At 45.7% G+C, this 19,268-nt stretch overlaps 1 long non-coding RNA gene across 1 annotated transcript; it reads right to left on the reverse strand.

Moving 5' to 3' along the window:
• Window positions 1–1,167: 1,167 nt before the first annotated feature.
• LOC147654025 (uncharacterized) lies at window positions 1,168–19,135 on the reverse strand. The gene is made up of 2 exons (XR_015284274.1): window positions 18,735–19,135; window positions 1,168–2,657 (listed from the first exon to the last, which is right to left on the reverse strand). It is a non-coding gene; the product is annotated as an uncharacterized LOC147654025 (long non-coding RNA).
• Between the last annotated feature and the right edge of the window lie 133 nt (window positions 19,136–19,268).

Raw genomic sequence — 19,268 nt, forward strand, 5'->3', positions numbered from 1 at the left:
GGTCTCTAAGCTGTGTCCATTAAAAGGCCTGAAAATGTATCAATGGCAGGATATGGCCCTTTGTTCTTTCATGTTACAGTCACAAGGAATTTGAATGGGATCTGGCTCCCAGGACTTTGAGCTGGCCTGCAGCTTTATGAGAGTGGTTTGCATCCCTCAACGTGAAAAGCCTTTGGAAAAACAGGCTGCCATCTGACAGTTTCCAAGCTCTGACACTGCCAAGTACAAACTCCTTTCTCACTATATGAGCATACCAGCCATTGTAGAGCTTCAGTGATGACTTGTAGTTGATAGCAGGGTGTTCTCAGATCTTTCTGGCAACACTTCTTGACCCACCTCCATTTATTATGTTTTGATCACTCATCAAACAGATGTTTGATTTCCCAAGTGCTCTTGCACACTGCATTAGCTGTGTGTGTGTGTGATTGGCTGGACAGCAGCAGGGAGGAGGGAGGGAGAGCTCTGACTGTGTTCCTCTTTGAGTGTCCAAAGCTGCCTGGTGGCTTAGGGCTCCTCAGAGTCCTTAAATTCCAAATATCCTTGCCACATAATCCCATAGCCTTGCATCTTCTGTGGCTGTGCACTGTGTAAAAGAGAGGGGTACTCTTGGTGGTCCAGAGGAAAGCTTTTCCTCTCCAGTGTCATAGCCAGCACCTTCCAGTGCCAGGAAAGGGCAGAGCTGGAAACATTTCAACCCCCAGACATGTGGGATATGTTTGTTATAGCCAGAGAGCATGGTGTCAGCTCAGTAGAGCAATATTTGCTCTGCTGCCATAAATGTCTCTGTAGAAGTAAATCTTGCCAATAATGAGCCAAAGAAAGGTGGCAACCTTGCAATCAGGGATCAAAACTGCTTCCACCCACTTCCATTCACCATCCATTTCATATTTTGCATTTAATGCCAACCAGAAACCCATTAAAGCTTTCAAAGTATTTGACCAGGAATACAACCCTGAATTTTAGGTCAAATAACTTAGACCATTTTTCTAAATAATTTCCTTGCAGAAATTCATTTTTGTCCAGAACACTGTTGTGAAAATTATTTAGGCATTTATTCTGTACTGAAAAAAAATGTCCTCTATAATTTTGCAGTCTTTTGGGGTAGTTTAATACTGAATACTATTAATAGATTAGGTTAAAAATAAGTGCCCTTTTTAATGTCAGGAATTTAAATGAAGATTTTATTTATACAGAACAAATGCAAGGTTGCAAGACGGTGTTTTTATACATATTACATTATTAGAAGAGTCACAATACTCTTCTCAGCCATTCCAGAAGTCAGCTTTACAATTAGATACTTGTTAGTGAAAGGACGATAATTTTGATGATGATTTCATGGACAAATATTTTCTAATCTCAGAAAATTTGCAACTTCCAAAATTTATTTTCTTATTTATGTATGATGTTAGCAGATGTGAAGGACATCACAGTATTATTATAATCACAGGATTATTCAGAGCAAAAGGTCTTTAAGCATAACATTATGTGATGTTCCAGTGTTTCCTCAAATGGACTTGGATTCTAGAGGATGTATGACTGACCAGACTACAAACTCCCAAACAACCAATACTAACATATTGCTCATGTACAGCTGCTAATGTACCCATTTTTAAACCTTTTGTACTTTAAAACAGTACTGAAGTGAGAAGGTTGTGGTGTAACTCTTTCAAAATAAATATCAGTAGCAACCTTTGCATACCACAGTCAATGTCAGGCGGATAGAGATCACTTGCAGTCTGCAAAATGTGGAAAGCAATTTCAAATCCGCCTTCTTTGTCAGGTGCAAGGCCCAAAATCACTGGAAGGGTACACCTGGAGCTCAGGTGGGTTCACCACTTGCTCTGTTTCTTGACTCTTGCACGTTCATTTCTGGCATTCCTGTATTACTGTATTGCTCATGTTTATACTGTATTGCTCATGTTTATACTGTATAGTTTTCTTTTGCTCTTTTGATCAGTTTGGAAGGAAGGATTTGCTGTCCCCAAGGGCTGAAGGCAGTGAGCCCTGAGCAGCACAGGTGTGGAGCTGTAAGTTGCCTGGGAACTTTGCAAGCTGTAAACCCATGGCATATCCTCCACCTCACCCTTTTCAATCCTTTCCCTCCTGGCTCATTGAAGGAACCTGCAAGGTGAGCAGGAACACTTTGAAATTTGAACACAAAGAGGCAATTATGAGGTTCGGGAGAGGATAGGAGCTTGATCAGTAAAACACCATCACACTGAGCTTCTTCCCATTGCAAATCTCCTGAAGCAAGTGAAAATGCAAAATGATGCCTCCTGATGGCTCCAGCCATCCCTACATAGGAGAACAGTTCTGAATTAATTTTCCACAAGAGAGATTTCTTTTTCTTTTACTTGGATAGTGCATAAAAACAATATTTGGGTTTTATGTTGCTTCCAGCCTGAAACAACACCTCCCCTGCGTGTCCCAGATTGCTGCTGCTGTATTATGGAGAAGCAAAACACAGGCTCTTGTTTTGGACTGATTACTGGTTTGGAGGCATTTCATGCCTCATCATTACCCCATGCTCAGAGCTCTCCTGTGTTGCACACACTATTAACCAGCCAGCAATTTCAAAAATATTTTTATTGCTGCTAATTACCCTTCAGGGAGGCTGTAAAACAGAGTCTTCATGGCAATCTCTGATCTGTCCATGCCTGGAGGAAAAAAATGTGAGAATGATTAGCCACATTTGCTAACCAGAGCATCACAGTGATTTTCTCTATGTTCCTGTGCCTGACTTGTGTCAGGCTGCTTGGGAGATGTTTACAGCTCCCCTTCTCACAGCTATTCTGAACAGTGATACTCACTTGGGAGGGAAAAGAGTTATAGCGTATTAAATGTGTTTCTGTTTCTGAAATAAGTACTTCATCCAACCTTCCACCATTGGACTGAAGATGTCCCAGTTTAAAATAACTACACTCTAACTGCAATGGCTTGGTCTAAGGCAGCCAAGGGATTTGGTGTGGTGCTGTGGAGAGAGGTTGTCCATGCAGTCCTGAATCCATCCAGATTTACTCCTAATGTCTGTGTCCACCATATCACCCATGATATCCATGTGGGTGAGGTGCTGGGGAAAGAACTCCTGTGGCTATCTGGGGCTTCAAGAGCTCCTGACCTGGGCTGCCCTGCCAGAGCTGGGTCCACATGGAACCAAAAACCTGCCCTCCCTCTGCTCCTTTACATCAGATCATATGGGATGTCCCCTTTCTTTAGTGCCAGCATCAATGTTTGTAACTCCAGAGCTGGCATGTGGCAGATGTGTGAAAGAGGAGTGTTCAAATGGCTGGGGATTAGGGATGGCATTAAGGTGCCTCGTTTTGTCACCATATGGATTCTATACAGAGAGAGAGAGAGGGGTTGTAGCAGAAGTGCCTCATGAAGTCTCACCAGGGTGTCCTCAAGCCACACACCTGGCCTCACAGCTGTAGAATAGGTGCTGGCACCTGGTTCTCAGGTTCTGTGGGTCTGCGTGACACTGACGAACTGCAGCAAAGAGCCAGCACTGAACACTGCTGCAGCAAGGAGAGGGTTTATTTGTGCTCAGGAGGAAGAGGAAGGAAAGAATTGCACTCAAAAAGGGAAAGAGAAGTAAATAAAGACACTAGCATGATTCCTTCTAGGGGACTGAGAAAAGGAGAGATGAAAAATAAAGCTACTGAGAAAAAATAATCACATCTCAACAGCTGCACAGTGAGCCTTACCAGGGCAGGGCTGCCCAACATTGCTGAAAAATGTCAGTGGCCACACAAAGTTGGGGAATATTGTCTTATCCATGCCCTGCTGCCACTCCTGCCCCTCTGAGCTAGCTGCTTGCTCCTCACTGCCCTCAGCATCCCTCAAATGGAGACAAAAGTGCAAATTGCTCCCTTCATGCTTTTTCCTTAGCTGCCACACAGACACTGAAGACACCAAACGCTGGTCCCTGCCTCCACCCATGGAAACCTGGATCTGCTTCTGGGTCCAGCACAGGGAGGTTAAAGGATGGTGAGTCACCATCAAGAGTGGTGTGAATAGCACCTCATTATGTGGATTTGAACATTGCAGGGCAAATTAAGGATAAAACACTTCCTCTAAGTTTAAAATTTCATATTTTTGCAGGACTTCAGTCACACTTGAGCTATTTTAAATCTCTCTTAGAATGCTTAGTTTTATTTTTCAGGAATAATAAGTAAGATGGGACAAATTAAAAGTTGTGGCCCAAACAGTGCTGAGCTTGTGTGAGGGTCAACAGAAGTCTATGTTGCAGTTTTCCAGTTTGGCTCATCCTCCTGTAGGAGACTTTTGGAAACGATCTTCTACTCAAATGCTCTTTGTGCTCGAGATTTACCTTCCACAGGTAGAAAAGCCCAAGATCTGGTAGATCCCTGACAGACTGAACTGCAAAGTGGAGTGGAAAGCAGCAATTTTGATTTGAAGTCCCATATATAAAAACCTTTCTATCCCAGGGGATCTTGAACCCAAACAGCCTTTTCTCTTTCAGGAGCCAAAAATTTTTCGCATGAAGCCCTTCCTGGAAAGATTTGCACGCTTGCCCTGATGTGATCATGCAAAAAAATGTTTCAGTAACCACAGAAACTGAAAATCAGAATGTATCTGCTAAGCCTGAGCTCTTTTTCTGTCTGGAAACACCCTCTTTTGTTAGGTCTGGATGCCTGCTCCTTCTTCACCTGTGTCATGCTTAATTGCCATGAGCACTGATCCACCAGGAAAGAGGTATCCAGCAACTGCCTGGTTTTATTCATGTCATTCAGGGTTGGAACCCACCTCATTGGTATGTTACCCATTCCCCTTGATGTCAGATTCTTCTTGAGATTTGGGGCAGCAACCTCTGAGGTCCTGAGCAGTGAGCAGCTGTATTTACAAAAAACAAAGTCAAATTACTGTCATCCCTCAAGTGCACTTGCTACTTGGGTGAGCAGCAATGTTTCCCATGAGTACTGTCACTGCTGCCAGCTGGAAGTGGGTTGGAGGTGTGGGGTTGGTGGCATGCTTCCAAGGTGTGCCTGCTGCTGGGATGGGCACTGAAGCCAGCTGCCAGGAGCCCAGGAAGCCATGTGGTAGGTGAGGTGGTGCCACAGCAGCACGGGAGGCAGGGCTGGGCACACACAGACAAAACCAGCGCTAAATGAAGGTCCTGCTGGGGTGGAAGGACACATGCACTCAACACACACAGAGGTCTCCTGCTGCCCATGCCACACCAAAAGGACCACCACTGGACTTTCCTGGGTGCAGGGGCTCCATGAGACATTGTGGACCAGAGACAAAAGAGCTGGGGGTCAGTCAAGGAAAATACAGCCTGATGCCTTTGTCATTTCAACCCATGTTCTTCTGTGCCCTTCCCCCAGAGTATGAGTCTCGTAAGTAACCCATTCAGGGGGTTATCTTTCTCTTGACAGCCTTCTAGGCCTTAGCTTTGAAGCCACAAAATGCTTCCAAGCAATGTCAAATGCAAGGAAAGCAGGTATCTGCTGCTAGCACTTGCCTTTTCACAACAAGCTTTCCCAGCACACAGAGGTAAAATTAATTGTGAAGTTGTTGAAGGTGACACCTTCCTCCGTTCACATGCATTTTTCTGAACTCTGTAAAGAACAATGACAGATGTTAAAAGAAATTAATTTAAAAGATTGCCAGGAGGCAATTGCAGACAAGCCTCTCTTATGACAAGCCTCAACTTAGATTATTGATTTATAATTTGTGCACTACACACCTTGACATTTCAAAGGCCAGGAATTTTTTTGCAGCAATGCCAAAACATGAGCAAATAAATTAAATATCCACAAGCAGAAGTATTATGTGGGAGGTTCAGTCTCAGGAACAGCTCTACCTTTGGGTCCTGCCCAGCCCAGCCACTGGTGCCCTGTGGGATAACCTCACTCAGATAAAATGATGGATTGCAACAGGGCCTTTCCAAGGAAGTTATGTGCTTGCTAGGAGCTTCTGTCAAAGTGAAATCCTACTGAATCATCCCACTGAGGCTGATGATGATCAGGCCCATCAGAATCCGAGGCTGAAGGAGAATAGATGAGTTAATTTTCAGCAAGAGCATAGAAGAGGAGTAAATGTGAAAATGCATTGCATTTTCTATGACAATATTCTGTATAGAAGTTGGAAGTCCTGGGCATGGGCACACCGAAGTCATTATGCTTTGTTTCTGGAAAATAGAAATATGAGAAAAACACCAAATTCTGATCATAAACCAGGTGGGTACCTTCCCTATAAGCAGCTTCTTTCCCATGTCATTTCCACTTTGATATCAGCCAGTGGGGAGAGATGGTTATACACAAATCTCTGCTTTCCATGTTCATGAGTAGACAAGGTCCAGGCTGGTAGAGCCCTTAGCAGTAAGACTTGAATGGTGGTTTGTGATCCATCTCGCCATCCTCATAGCATGCATGAGGAGAAAGCTGGAATCCTGACTTTAGACAATAATTCACAGCAGTCAGCAAAATCAGACAAAGTTCCCTTTGACTTCAGCAAGGGCAGGATCAGTCTCAGAGGACAGTGTAGCTTGCTTTGGCCAAAGGCTTACAGTATTTAATCTCACACTTTCCAGTGAAAAGAGTCACACAAGCCCTCACTTACATCACCATGTCTTAGCGCTCTGCTTAAGGAAAACATCTGCTGAAGAAAGCAAGGGAAGAAAGGATGGGACAAAGTGGGCCTGACTCAGGTAGAGGCCACTCATGAGTTTCAGGTGCCCACTAAAGCCACTCTAGCAGTAAGTGCCAAAGTGTCCCACACAACTAAAGGTGATTTTGCAGGTGGGTCCACGCAGAGGACCTGCCAGCCAAGGAGCAGGGCTGTGTGAGCTGAGGCCACGGGTGTTGACCCTACCCTGCAGCTGTGGTGAGGGCTGAGCAGCACCTGGTCCTGGTGCTCCTAAATAATCTCTTTTGTGGTAAAACAGTAGGGAGGCAGCAGCTGAGAGGTGTTTCTGTGGGCTCCTGGTTCAGCAGGGAGGCAGGCAGTTAGAGGAGACAGTGCAGATATTTGGATTCCCAAGCCCTTTTCTTGTGAAATTCTGGACATAGCGAAGCCGGTGGGAATGCCGCCACTGCCTTCCACCAAACCATGATTTCACTCCATAGGTATTAGTTTTTCCTCTCCTCCCAAGACCAGTGCAGATATTAGAAAACCACATTTATCAGGGTGTTGCAAATAAATACTCGTTGTCACAAACCTGCTTTCTTTGTCAAGAGGGGCCCAATGAGCCTAAGAGAACAGGCTGAAGAGCAGCAAGGATACAATGCAACAAAGCACAAATAACACAAGAAAGGACTAAGAAAAGCAGATTCAGTCCTTAGGAGGAAATAACACTCTGTTCTGCAAAAATAATCAGCTGACACATGCAGCCTAAAGCACTCTATGAACTTTGTTCTCCTACAGTTACAAGCAGTGTCTTCCTGCGGTACCCAGCACACAGCCTTCGCTCTCTGCTCAAGAAGCAGGCAAATCAGATGAGATGGTTCATGAGCAGCATGACAGAGAGAAAAGCCTTTCCTGACAAAAGATCATTTTTTTGCTGAACTAAGTCTAAACACAAACCAAGCCAGAGGTGATAAAAGAAGGGAGATGGTGGTGTGTGGCATGGGACCAGCAGAATAGAGATGCTTCTCCTATGTTTGGCTTTCTCCAGCCTAGACCAGAACATGCACCAGGTCCAGCCCTCATGTCAGGAGAAGGAGAACAATTATATTGACTAAAACTTATTTTTTCTGTTTTTTATATCCATGTGGCACCAACTCATCTGGTCATTGAGAGGGATCAAGTGATGGTGCCACATACATGACACACATGGTCACAAAGCACTTTCTACAGGTGACTCTCTCAGGCTGACCCCTTGAGTTGTATCTGATAATTAATTGTTTTAAGGCAGGATGTCTTATATGAATGTATGGCACTAAGGGAATGCTGCACAGTTAACATGGCTGCTTTCTTATAGCATCTCATCCTAACCTGGAGCATTGCCTGTTTCTGTCAGACATGATAAAAATAAAGATGCTGTAGCAAGTGTAAATGAAACCAAAAAGGGAAACAAAACTGATGGTAACATCAAAAATACAGATTTGAAAGGACACTTCCTAAGTGACACTTTTTTATTGTAGCACAGAGGAAATTACCTATGATGCATATTTTTTTAAAAAGGGTTCAAACTTGAAGTCTGCCAAATGACCCAAACCCAAACACAGTCCACAGCAGTTTCCAACCCACAGGTATGGAGGGAATTTTTCTCAGTATTGCATCTAGTAACATGACCTGAAGACCAAAATTTTTCACAGAAGAGAAATTCCTCCTGGCAAAATCTGCTGAGGTTTAATGGCCTCTCTCAAGACAACTACTGAAGATAAAAATGCATTTACATAGTGCAGCCAAACATGAACTTATTTTCAGTGTTCCTTTGACAGCTGATGTGCATATGAAAATATTCAGGTATGCTAAGGGCTCCCACCTGACCATCCCTGAGGACCTTGCAGAGACAAAAACTCAGCACTGACCCTCTGGTAGGGCTGCAGCTGCCTGCAGTGACCCTGAAGGAAACCAGCTTATTGAGTCAATGGGATGTGGATAATGTGGAGTCTTTGCTCCTGTCACCACTAACTTTCCAATCCAGAAGGAAGCTCCTCTGTGGGGAATGTATTAGGCTCTTGGAACTGGTATGAACCTGTATTTTCCATTGAGGTATTATCCCTACTTGGAGTTAATGTCAGAGTTTGGTGATGGGAGGGCAATGTTTCAGAGAATGAGGCTGTGAAATTTGCTCTGATTTTTAAAATCTACAGTGAACAGGGGACATGAGCCATGAGCTGGGGAAATATCTCCAATGCCATCAGACATGTGAAGTGCAGTGGCCAGGGTAAGAAAGTCACACTGCAGCATGTCACATCTGATGCTAGCAGGAACATGCCTCAAACACAGCTGATGTGCTGCTCCTGCAGAGACCAGAGCAAGCTGGAGGTCCCCAAAAGGGTTTTCTTCATGCAAGATTGCAGAGGGCAGCTCCCAAGAGACTTGTCCTACCATCAGCTGCTTGGAAGTAAAGTCTTGCTGATGTAAAAGCTCAAGGATAAAAGTAGGACTGTCACTTACTCATTCTTATCCAAAACAGCAAAATCCTGCTGGTCTAGCACAATGCAGCGTGACATTTTGTGACAGCAAGAAAACATGCCCACAGCAGCATGGGCTTGAGCAAGTGGGATCCATTGAGGGCTGTCCCAGGGCATCACACACAAACTCATCACAGCAGAGACAGGGAATATAATGGGAGCAATCTGTAATCTCTGGGGGCTCACTCATGCAGCCTGGCTCCACTAGTCATGCCCCTAACCTAGGACCCCAGCTTTTTCTGATTTCCAAAGGAAATCAGGAGAAATATTTAAAATTTATTTTTGGAGGTTGTTGGTACATATTGAAACTAGAACAATCTTGAAAAATGGGATTTGGAGCTCATGCAAGTGGAAAACCCTTATTCTGCAGCACTGTAGCCTAGGTCAGGTTGCATTGTGGGTCCTGTCTGGAGGGTGATGGTCCTCAGAGGATGAATGCTCATAAAGGGCTCCCGAAAGACACTAAGAAAAGACAGGGAGTAAATAAATACAGGGAACCCACTCTGGCACAGACAATTGTTTAAAAGTCAGAAAACACACGGTTTGTATTTCTGGCTGCTTATCCTGTGTGGTTTGTCCTATGGGCTTTTTTAGTTTTTTTTTCTTTTGCATGGATTACTAGATCTTGCTTGTTTTGGCTGCCAGTTGGAATAGGTATGCCACTGGCAAACAGTGGGATAGAGAGTGCTATTTGCATATCCAAACAACTGGATTTCACAGAGTCATGCTAAATGCTCTCTGTGTGCATCCTTCAGTCAGGGGTCCCTGCAGACCCAGATTTATGACAAAGTGCAGTGATACTGGAGAAACTGTCTAATTCACTTCTAGTTAGTCAGCTTTAGTATTCCTTGTTCTCCCTATCATTTCAGCAGCTATAAACACATAAAAACAGACAAACCAGTGAAAAGGCCTGCTCCTGACTTGAGAATCTTGAGTGGTTTTTTTAATACCAAGAACAACTGGATCATATTTTGCAATCTAAACTTTAACATTTTATTTTCTTAAGATGAGACTGCCAGAATTTTGCACTTTTGCAAAAGCAGTACAATTAATGTGTCTCTCTGCATCAGCACCACAGAAAAGAAGTCAAGCTAACATTAAACCCATCCAAAGACTGAAACTTTCTATACCACATGTCAGTCAAAAGCTCCCACAGGAGCAATACCGAGCCTTTTCCGTGGGGTTTTCTAGTGACAAACTTGCCAGTTTAAATTTCTATTTCTCAATGTTTTCTGAAAGAAAAACGTGCCAAAAAAGTACTTTGGCTGAGCTCCTCTATCCCAGTGGCTGAGTAAATGTGCAGAGCCAGCACCGCTTCTGCCAGACAGCCACTTGGTGCCTCTCACATGAGCTCAGGGGATTCTTGGAAACTCTGTGTCCCCACAGCCAGGAAGCAGGCCATGCTGGGACATTGTGTAAATCTTCCTGTAACTCACTGACTGCTTCTTCAAGGTCCCAACCCAGAAGGGAGGAGCCTTCCTCAGCTAAGCATTCATTCATGTTCAGCTGAGAGATAGGTGATCCTTCTTTAGCCCTCACAGATCCTCCCTTCCAGTGATGCTCCTCCAGCAGAGGAAGCTTGGTGAAAACATCTTCAGGGCTGACTGCTGCTTTCAGGATACACCAAGAAGCTCTGGTCGAACAAAAACATTCATTTACCAATTGCCAAGAGCAATGAATTTCAACCAGATTGGAGCCTTGTCTGCAGACCTGTTCCCATCCATACAATCTCCTGCCCTGTGCCTCTGCTGGGAGGGAAGCTCAGGAAGACACAGTGCTCTTAATGCCATTGCAAGGTGTGAAGTAGTGTGTGTTTTTCACATAAGTCTGAAGACTGACCAGTATTAAAACAGAGCCCATCTGAGGAGGACAGCTCTCCAGCTCAGCTCCAAGGATGGTGGCACTGCTGACACAAAGTTGTGGCTCCTCCACCCAGTTCCTGTATGCTGGTAAAGCAAACCTCCTGCCAAAAAAAGAGCTGCAAACACTTTGTTATGGAAGCTTGCCTCTGTCCCTCGGTAGGATTGCACTCCAGGTCAGTTCAGCTAACAAGGTGTGCAAACCACACCTCCTCAGGAAAGCAGCAGGAAGACACCAGTTACAGTGGTCCCAACACAAATTTCCCCAGAGGGTGACTGTTTTGCTCTTACAAACACCTGATGTGTCTCTGTCACTGGGACCCTAAAATCTTGCATCTTATCAGGTCCGATACAGTGTATAAGAGGCTCATTTTGCAATATAACTTTTTTCAGAACCACTAAGGGAGCTTTTGGCAAACTGGAGCCAATTTCTGGTGCAGAAACTGGACAACTATTCCTCTGTCTGCTACCCCACAGAGAAGCTGTCCTGGCCCAGTGATTTGATGAAGGAGAGGTGGTGCCAGTCCCAGAGGAGCTGTGGGCTGGCTTCAGTCAATGCAGAGCTACATCAAGCTTATCTCTGCAGGCTTTGCTCTCCATCTGAGGCTTTGAGTCTTCTTGCAGCAAGTTAGCTGATGAAAGCACTGACTGTGGGGACACACTCCCTCCCACCTTTGGCCTCCAGCTAGAAAGCAGCTGCTGGGGCTGCACTGTGAGGCCTCACAGTATTTCTGGCCCTTTCTGCACCAAAAAGAGACAGCAAAGCACACACATGGCTTTGGGTCCAAGAGGTACCACCAGGCTCAGAAGAGACCCGAGGTGGGTGTGATACAGTGTGAAAGCAATCAGTGTGGCTAAAACCTGCCTAGCATGGGGCAGGTAACAGCCAGTGGCCTGATGATGGGTCCCCAGTTCTCTTTTATTTGGCAGCATAGAAATACTCTGTGTCAGGGCTGGAAACAAGGTGGTGAAAGGGAAAGAGGGGTTCCCACACCAGATCAATTTTCCAAATCATGAGTCACTTCTTAGTATGCTTTGGTGCTTGATCTTTTTCCAGCTAGTATTGAAAAGAAGACAGTTGGCATCCAATGAGGGAAAGAACAAAAAGCCCAAAAGAATCAGGCTTCCATTGGCAACTCTTTTAGAGACCTTGAGCAGTTTCTTTTTGGCTTGTTCCTAACTTCATCTTACCCAAGGCAGGGCATGGTGTTTGTAGGGGCAATGCCAGCCAGCTGTGGTGGCTGCACCACTGTGGTCTCCTGTGCAGGGAGCTGGGCAGCAGAGCTCAGAAGCTGCCCCTGTGCCCAAGAACTTCCTGTCTGAGATGGGTCCAACACTGCTAGGTAACAGGAGAAGGACAAACAGAAACTTTATATTCGGCAGAACTACTCTGCGAACCTTGCAACTTTTCAGTCTGCACTCCACCTCCACCAAAAAAAAAAATAAATCCCCATGTATGAAGTTGGATGCTTGGATGTACTTGGAACATTTGTCCAGCAGTATGAAACTCCAGTGGCAAGTCTGTCACTTACAGGATAAGTTAAAAATTTAAAATAGAAGGGTGAAGTAGTTTTCTCTCTCGCCATGAGGTAGCACTATTGAGCTATTCACAGCTAAACCCAAAACGAACCTGCCTCGATTTTACAAGCAGCGTTTCTGCAGGCACAAGTCGCCTGTCATTTGACATTGACCAGCTCAAGACATTAGGTTGACCACTGTGCTAATTTAGTGATGAGTCAACCCATGCCAACCTCTCTTGGCCATTTACCCCCTCTATGATATTTCCAATTCCAGTGCATGAAAATCAGCATTTTATTGACTATGTTCTTATCAGGTCCTTTGCCAAGATGTCTCTGGGCCCCTGGTGAGTGCTGGTGAATGCAGACTCTGCCAGGCTCTCGGCTGACCAGGGCTACCCTCAGCCAGCCCCACCACACCACTCCCCAAGGATGAGCAGAGAGAGTGGGACCGGCTCAGACTGCAAGCTGCAAAGTAGGAGTTCCAAAAGATATTTACAGGTTTGAGTGGGGAGCTCACTTTGAGCTCCTAGTGGTAGTTTTTGTGTTAAGTACATGAAAAGATAGATAGAAACAGACAAGTCAAATCTATTTTTGGACACCTGTATTTGATTATATTATCCACCTCCTGAAAACATTGAAGAATTGGAGAAGAGTGCACTTTGCTGCCAGACATTGTCTGGAAAACATCTGACCATGGCCTACAGGACATCCACTTTCCCCCAAGACAGCTCTCTGCATTGTTTTTGGGTACCTTTGCCAAGAAAATCCACTGGTCAGAACAGAGTGAGAAAATCCAGCTTGCAGAGATGCCTTTGTGGCCCCTTGCAAGCCCAGTGCTCTGAACAACTTATTTCCTACAGCAAAAATGATCTCAGGGAAAATAATAGCAAAAGAAAGATAATCTTCTGAAGAGCTATTTCCATCTGCAGCTGCACAGTTGATGGGACCCACTCAATGGCAATCAAGGAAACCCTACCCTTAGCCTTTCAAGGAGGCTGCATGAACATCAGATTAAATTCTTCAGTCCCAAATGGCATTTATGTCAGGAAAAGGGAATTATGCTTTCCAGAGCTTCTAGGGACAGAGACTGTGCTGACATCCAGTGATATTTACTTCCCTGTGCAACATTGCCAGGGGCAATACAAGAATTGCCCAATATTTCCTGATGATGTATCTGATACACAAACTTCTTTTTTTTACTTTTTTTTTTTAGTGATTGATTTGGTTGCAGCAAGAGAAGAGAAAGTATTGTGCTTTTGAGGAATACAGCAGGGCTTTCCATGACAATGGAAAGTTGCTGGCAGATGTACACTGGTAACTTTGAAGAAAACATGTCAGCCCCATTGAACGAAGGCAGAACAGAGAGGGGAAAATGTTACAAGAGAAACATGGAGTAAGTGGGAGATTTTACCCAGCCTACCCACTATGCTGCAGCAAACCTTGTGCTTTTTAAGATGGAAAATGATCTGTAGTTCCAACAAACACCACAGAGCTGCTGACGTGGAGGCAAGTCCTACAGGAAGGAAAATGATAGTGACCTTGGAATATATTTTGGATGTCTCAGTCTGAGCTGGAGCAGCTGTGCTGCAGACAGCCCTGCTCCACTGAGGACTAAGTGGCCACCCTCAGGGGTCAGCACTGCTCAGGCTCTTCAGCCCTCGGGCAGCCTGACTGCATGAAGGTTTGCTGGGAGGTTTTGGAGGACGGCAGATTTCTTTCATAACTCTAATAGTCAACAGACATGGAGTCCTCAGCCCTCCCTCACTGAAGGGCCAGCTGACAGACAGAAAGCTCACACTTTAGTTTCTGCTAATCCTCGGAATACCTTGGTGAAAAGCAGACCCCTAGGTAAGAGACAGCCACAGCTCCAATAGTGCTGATGATAGGTCCCAAGCACAGACAGTAAGTGTTACTGAATGTGACAGGGGCACCTCCACACCCCCAGCATCTAATTCTGCACCTCTCTCCACTGAATTTAGGTTAACAGTGGTGCCAGAGGAGTCTTGCTATTTTTGCACCTTCTACCTCAGAGACTTACAGATGCAAGCTCATATTGTCCAGAGGGCTTGTAGGGCGAGTATCTCTTAGCAAAAAATGGAGTAGACAACAGAGAAGTTTGATAACTGCTGTCCTGTGCTCAAAGCAGGGCTTTGAGGTGCTTTTTTTTTTTTTTTTCAGATTAAATGCCAGCTCTTAGTTTTGGTAGGATTTTAAAGAATCTAAGATCACACAGGCCTTCCTCTCATCACAGAAATCTGAGCAGGATGCTCAGCTCTTCTGTTTCAAGGGAGCTGGACGATGAGCCACTCCCATGACTTGCCTTGCCTGACTCCAGAGCTTGTCAGGGGCCCTTGAAGTCATATCCCCTGCACTTGCTCCAGAAGCAGTTTCTTGGGGTCAGGAGCTGTACAGGAAGGTGACAGATCATTTCTGCTTCTCCTCTACCACAGCAGAAACACATTCTCAGGAGTGAGTGCTTGTGACTGGCTCAGGGTTCAACCAAGGAAACACCACCAGCATCCCTCAGGGATTGTGTGAGGTGGAATCTGTTGTATGCAGAAGAGGATACACGTACAATCCCCTTGTGCCTCCAAAAGCCTTCAGTGCAGAGAATGATTTAGGGGAGAGGAGACAGTGGGATGATGGAGCTAGCTCACTCTCGGTAAGGCATAATCCACCAAGGCCTCACCACTGAATCCAAGCCTTGTTTTGTTTGCTGATAATTCAAAACCCAGAGGGCAAAGCTTTTAAAACCCATTTAATAAGAGAAAGTGTTTGTGACTTGGGCTGATATAAGTGTTTCATACATTCACTCTACCAAAAACATCGCCCAGAGCAATTTTCAGATCTCTACTGAGTGAGATGGGGGAAGTCCTCTATTAGGGAGTGCCAGACTGCCAGACAGCCCAGCTATCATAAAACAGACTAAAGTATATCTGGATTATGAGTTTTTGGCTGTGTGGCTCTCACTGCACCAGGAAGATGTGGTTTACCTAGACCAGTGTGTTGCATGTTTAAAAGCAGAAGTTTACCTTGAGCATGCAAAACCTCTCTCACCCTGTGAAGCCAGCATGCCCTGGAGGGCAGCAAAGGCAGAGATTTAACCTCCAGCAGGTTTCTCATAACTGAATTAGCTCTTCATTCACCCTTTTCTTCATTTTCAGTTGCAAATCACAGAGAGCTTCTCAGTGCTGGAAAATGTGTCTGCTAGGTTTCAGCCCAGTAGTGCTCTCACCAACCTCTGAACAAGCACATGGAAACACACAGCTCTTATCAGTGGGAAGCAGCCTCTTCACTTTTTGCTGGGTATGAATCTTCCAGTCATCTCATCTGTGTCTGTTGTAAGAGAAACAAAACAGACAGCAGGAGAAAGGAATATTGTATCTAACACTGGCTTCTTCTCTCATAGGCTTTTCTATTTGCAGGCAAATCTTTGAGAAGAGCAGCCTGAGCCAAACCCACCTCATTGGTGCAAGATGAACCCAATTTTGTGCTTTGCCCCCAGCCCTTCCCACCAAAACTGTACTTTGTACTACAAAAGCAATGACCATGGTGAAAGAAGAAGGTAAATTTTAGATGACAGAAAATGGGTGTGAGACAAACCAGCAGCAGGAATTTAAGTAGCAAGTGGGGTGAGAGCAGATGCTCACCTAAACATGAAGACACACATTGAAGGAAAAGGAGCATGGCTTCAGCATAGCCCCTTAGAAATAAGCATTAGGGATCACAGCCTCACCCTGCACCAACTGTTGGAGTCTGAGACACAGAGTGTGTGCACTTGTTTCTGATGCTTGCCTCTGAGATCCAGAAGAACACTGAATTTCATATAATATAAAATTTATGAGCATGTTTTCATGGTGATACATGAAAACAAATGCTAAAGTTAGATAGAAAAACCAAAAGTGTGTGTAGATTAGAAAGTTTTCTTAAGTCACTGGGTGAAAAAGTTAAAGTTTAGAGTTTAAAATAGTTTAGAAAGCAGAAGACAAGATGGAGGATTTAGAATGTTGTTTCTTTTCCTTCTTTCTTCTTCATGTTCTTTATCTAGAGGTTTTTGGGTAATAGTGAGTGGTTGGTTAGAAAATACTGTAGTGCAGCATACAGATGATGGGTCATTGGGTCATTAAGAAAAATAATATACGTGTCTATTGTTAATTGGATAAGAATGAGTATAAAGATAAAAGAACTGCATAGTTCAGGGCCATTTTGAGCCATCAAAGCCCAAAGTGAGGCACAAGGGCAGGATGAATTAAACTTGTGCAGAAAGTCTGGAGAGACCTGCCAAGTTTTGTGATAACATCCTAATAAACACAAGAAACAAGAGCCTAACAGGCTTTGGAGTTTTTGTCCTGACCCTGAGAACTGTGATAAACGGGACTCCCCATGAAGGAATATCCCCAAGGAGCTCAGCTCAGAGGAGACTGAGAAATCCAGGAGTGGAAAGAAATGCAGAAGAAGCACAGCAGCAGAATCGAGAGAGAAAAAAGAAACAAAAAGAATTTTAAACAAATTACACCAACCACAGCACCATTTTAATGGGTGTAAATCCTCTGTATAAGGTGACTTGGAAAAATAGAAAATCAGACTGAAGCTCTGTTTTTCTGCTTTAATTAGCATCTGCTTCTCAGCTGGTCCATGTCAAGCCTCACAGCCAAGAATGAAATACTCCAGCATCTGGAGACAGACAGCTAGCCACTGCACAAAACATCCAGTCTCTGGCAAACGTAGCTGAAAGCAGCCTGTGCCACCAGCATGCAGCTCCTGCCAGCCCCCATGTCTGCCCAGGGGAAAGGCAAAAAATGCTGACAGTTTTGGGGTGTTGCAGAGGAGGAGCTGGCTGAGAAATGCTCTACTTCCAGGTCCAAGTGTTGGCACAAATCTCAGGCAAGCATTTCTTAATAAGGGATATCTGCAGGCCACGCATCACGTGAAAAAACAGAGCAAACAAAAAGAGATCAGCTGATCCGAGCAGAGCACTGGGAGAAAGCCACACAGCCAGCGTGATTTATGCTTCCTCTTCCAGGATGTGTCCTGGAGAAATGCTCCATGGCCACATGTCACAGCCTCCCCAGTGCCAGCTGGGCACTTCTCTGGCAAACTCCCTGGGCTCACACAGTCCTGCCAGGGATGGCTGGTAGTCTGTAGGGAGCAGGATCTGCTCCTTCCAGGAGAGCTGCCAGCAGCCATCCCCCATGGCATGGGAGGTCACTGACACCAGGAGGGGCTGTGGAGGTCAGGGTTTGATTAAGGCGTGCCAGGGAAGAGGTCTGAATGTGTGATGCTCAAGAGGGGGGCATGGAAGAAAGCTGTGGAGAAAACTTCTCCCGGTCCAGCTGAGGTCCAGATCCCTCCCCAGATCAGGTCTGAGCAGCTCCCAAGACACAGGTGCCTGTTTAGCACTGCTCCTTCTCTCCTGTCTTGTCCAGCCTGGGAGGCAGCCCAGCTTCTCTGGTGCCTGGACACCAGGACAGAAACGGAGGTGGTTTGCCAGCAGCTCCCTGCTAAGGACTCCACACTGCTGATAAACCCACCTGATCCCTGCACACAAAACAGTAAGGCACAAGGGATACTTTCTATGTCTTAAGGATGTGCTCAAGAGTTGTTCTTGGTTAGACAGTAGAGGAGCTCTGAAGAAGTCTCACAAGATTCAGGACTCAAAAGACTAATCAAATATAGCAGTATTCTTGTTCTGCTAGTGCTTGCAAAAAGAGTAGGATGATGTACCCACTTTCAAATTTAGGAATGCCAGTATCCTTCACATTGTTTATAATTATTTTTTTTTTCAGAACACAAATCCTTTGGGCCAGCTTTAATGTGGTGTGATGGTAATGTGGATGGGGATGTAGTGTATGAATGCTGTAAGGCCCTCTGGCCTTGGCTTTTCTTCCCAGCCACCCCAGAAATGAGCACAGGGCCACCTGTAGCTCTCTGATCCACAGCACAGGAATCACTTGTGGCACTGGAGACTTAAATATACAGTAATTTTCCAGCGTGAATTTAACAGTAAGGATGCACAGGTCACCCAGTCAAGCGCGTTTCCCTTTGCACTTTGGAAAAGAGGACAGAACAGCAAATCAGGGGGCCAGAGATTGTTAGAAATTAGAACAATATCCCACACATGCAACATAAAAAGTATGAAGTAAACCAAAAGCAATGACCAGGAAATCCACTGCTGTTTCGGCGCTCTAGAACGACGTGGTACCACGTGAAAATCGCCACTCTCCTTGTGCTGACACAGGAGGATTTACCTTTCTCATCTCTGCCAAGCAGGAATATTGTTTTATCTGGCATCCAGTACCCAGCTGAAAGCAGTGTGGAATCGCCATGCAAGGTTTGAACCAAGCTGCTCGGGTTCTGCCAGCCCAGGTCTGTTCGGGAGGGCACACTGGCTCCTGGAGCAGCCCCAGCTTTGTGCCTGACGGGTGTGATCCTGTCCCACCTCAGGAGGCAAAGGGAAACAGCCCAGTTTAAACCCTCAGAGCATGTTCTGGAGCGTCGGTGGGAAGCCATGACGGGCTCACATCCCAGCTGGCTCGGTGTGTGGCAGCGGCAGAGCCCGAGCAGCACGGCCCGGGCAGCACGGCCCCGGGCAGCAGGGCCCCGGGCAGCAGGGCCCCGGGCAGCAGGGCCCCGGGCAGCAGGGCCCCGGGCAGCAGGGCCCCGGGCAGCAGGGCCCGGGCAGCAGGGCCCCGGGCAGCACGGCCCGAGCAGCACGGCCCGAGCAGCAGGGCCCCGGGCAGCACGGCCCGGGCAGCACGGCCCCGGGCAGCACGGCCCGGGCA

The sequence above is a fragment of the Cyanistes caeruleus genome, chromosome 3 (assembly GCF_971803275.1).
Source record: "Cyanistes caeruleus chromosome 3, bCyaCae1.hap1.1, whole genome shotgun sequence".
In the NCBI taxonomy this organism is placed as follows: domain Eukaryota; kingdom Metazoa; phylum Chordata; class Aves; order Passeriformes; family Paridae; genus Cyanistes; species Cyanistes caeruleus.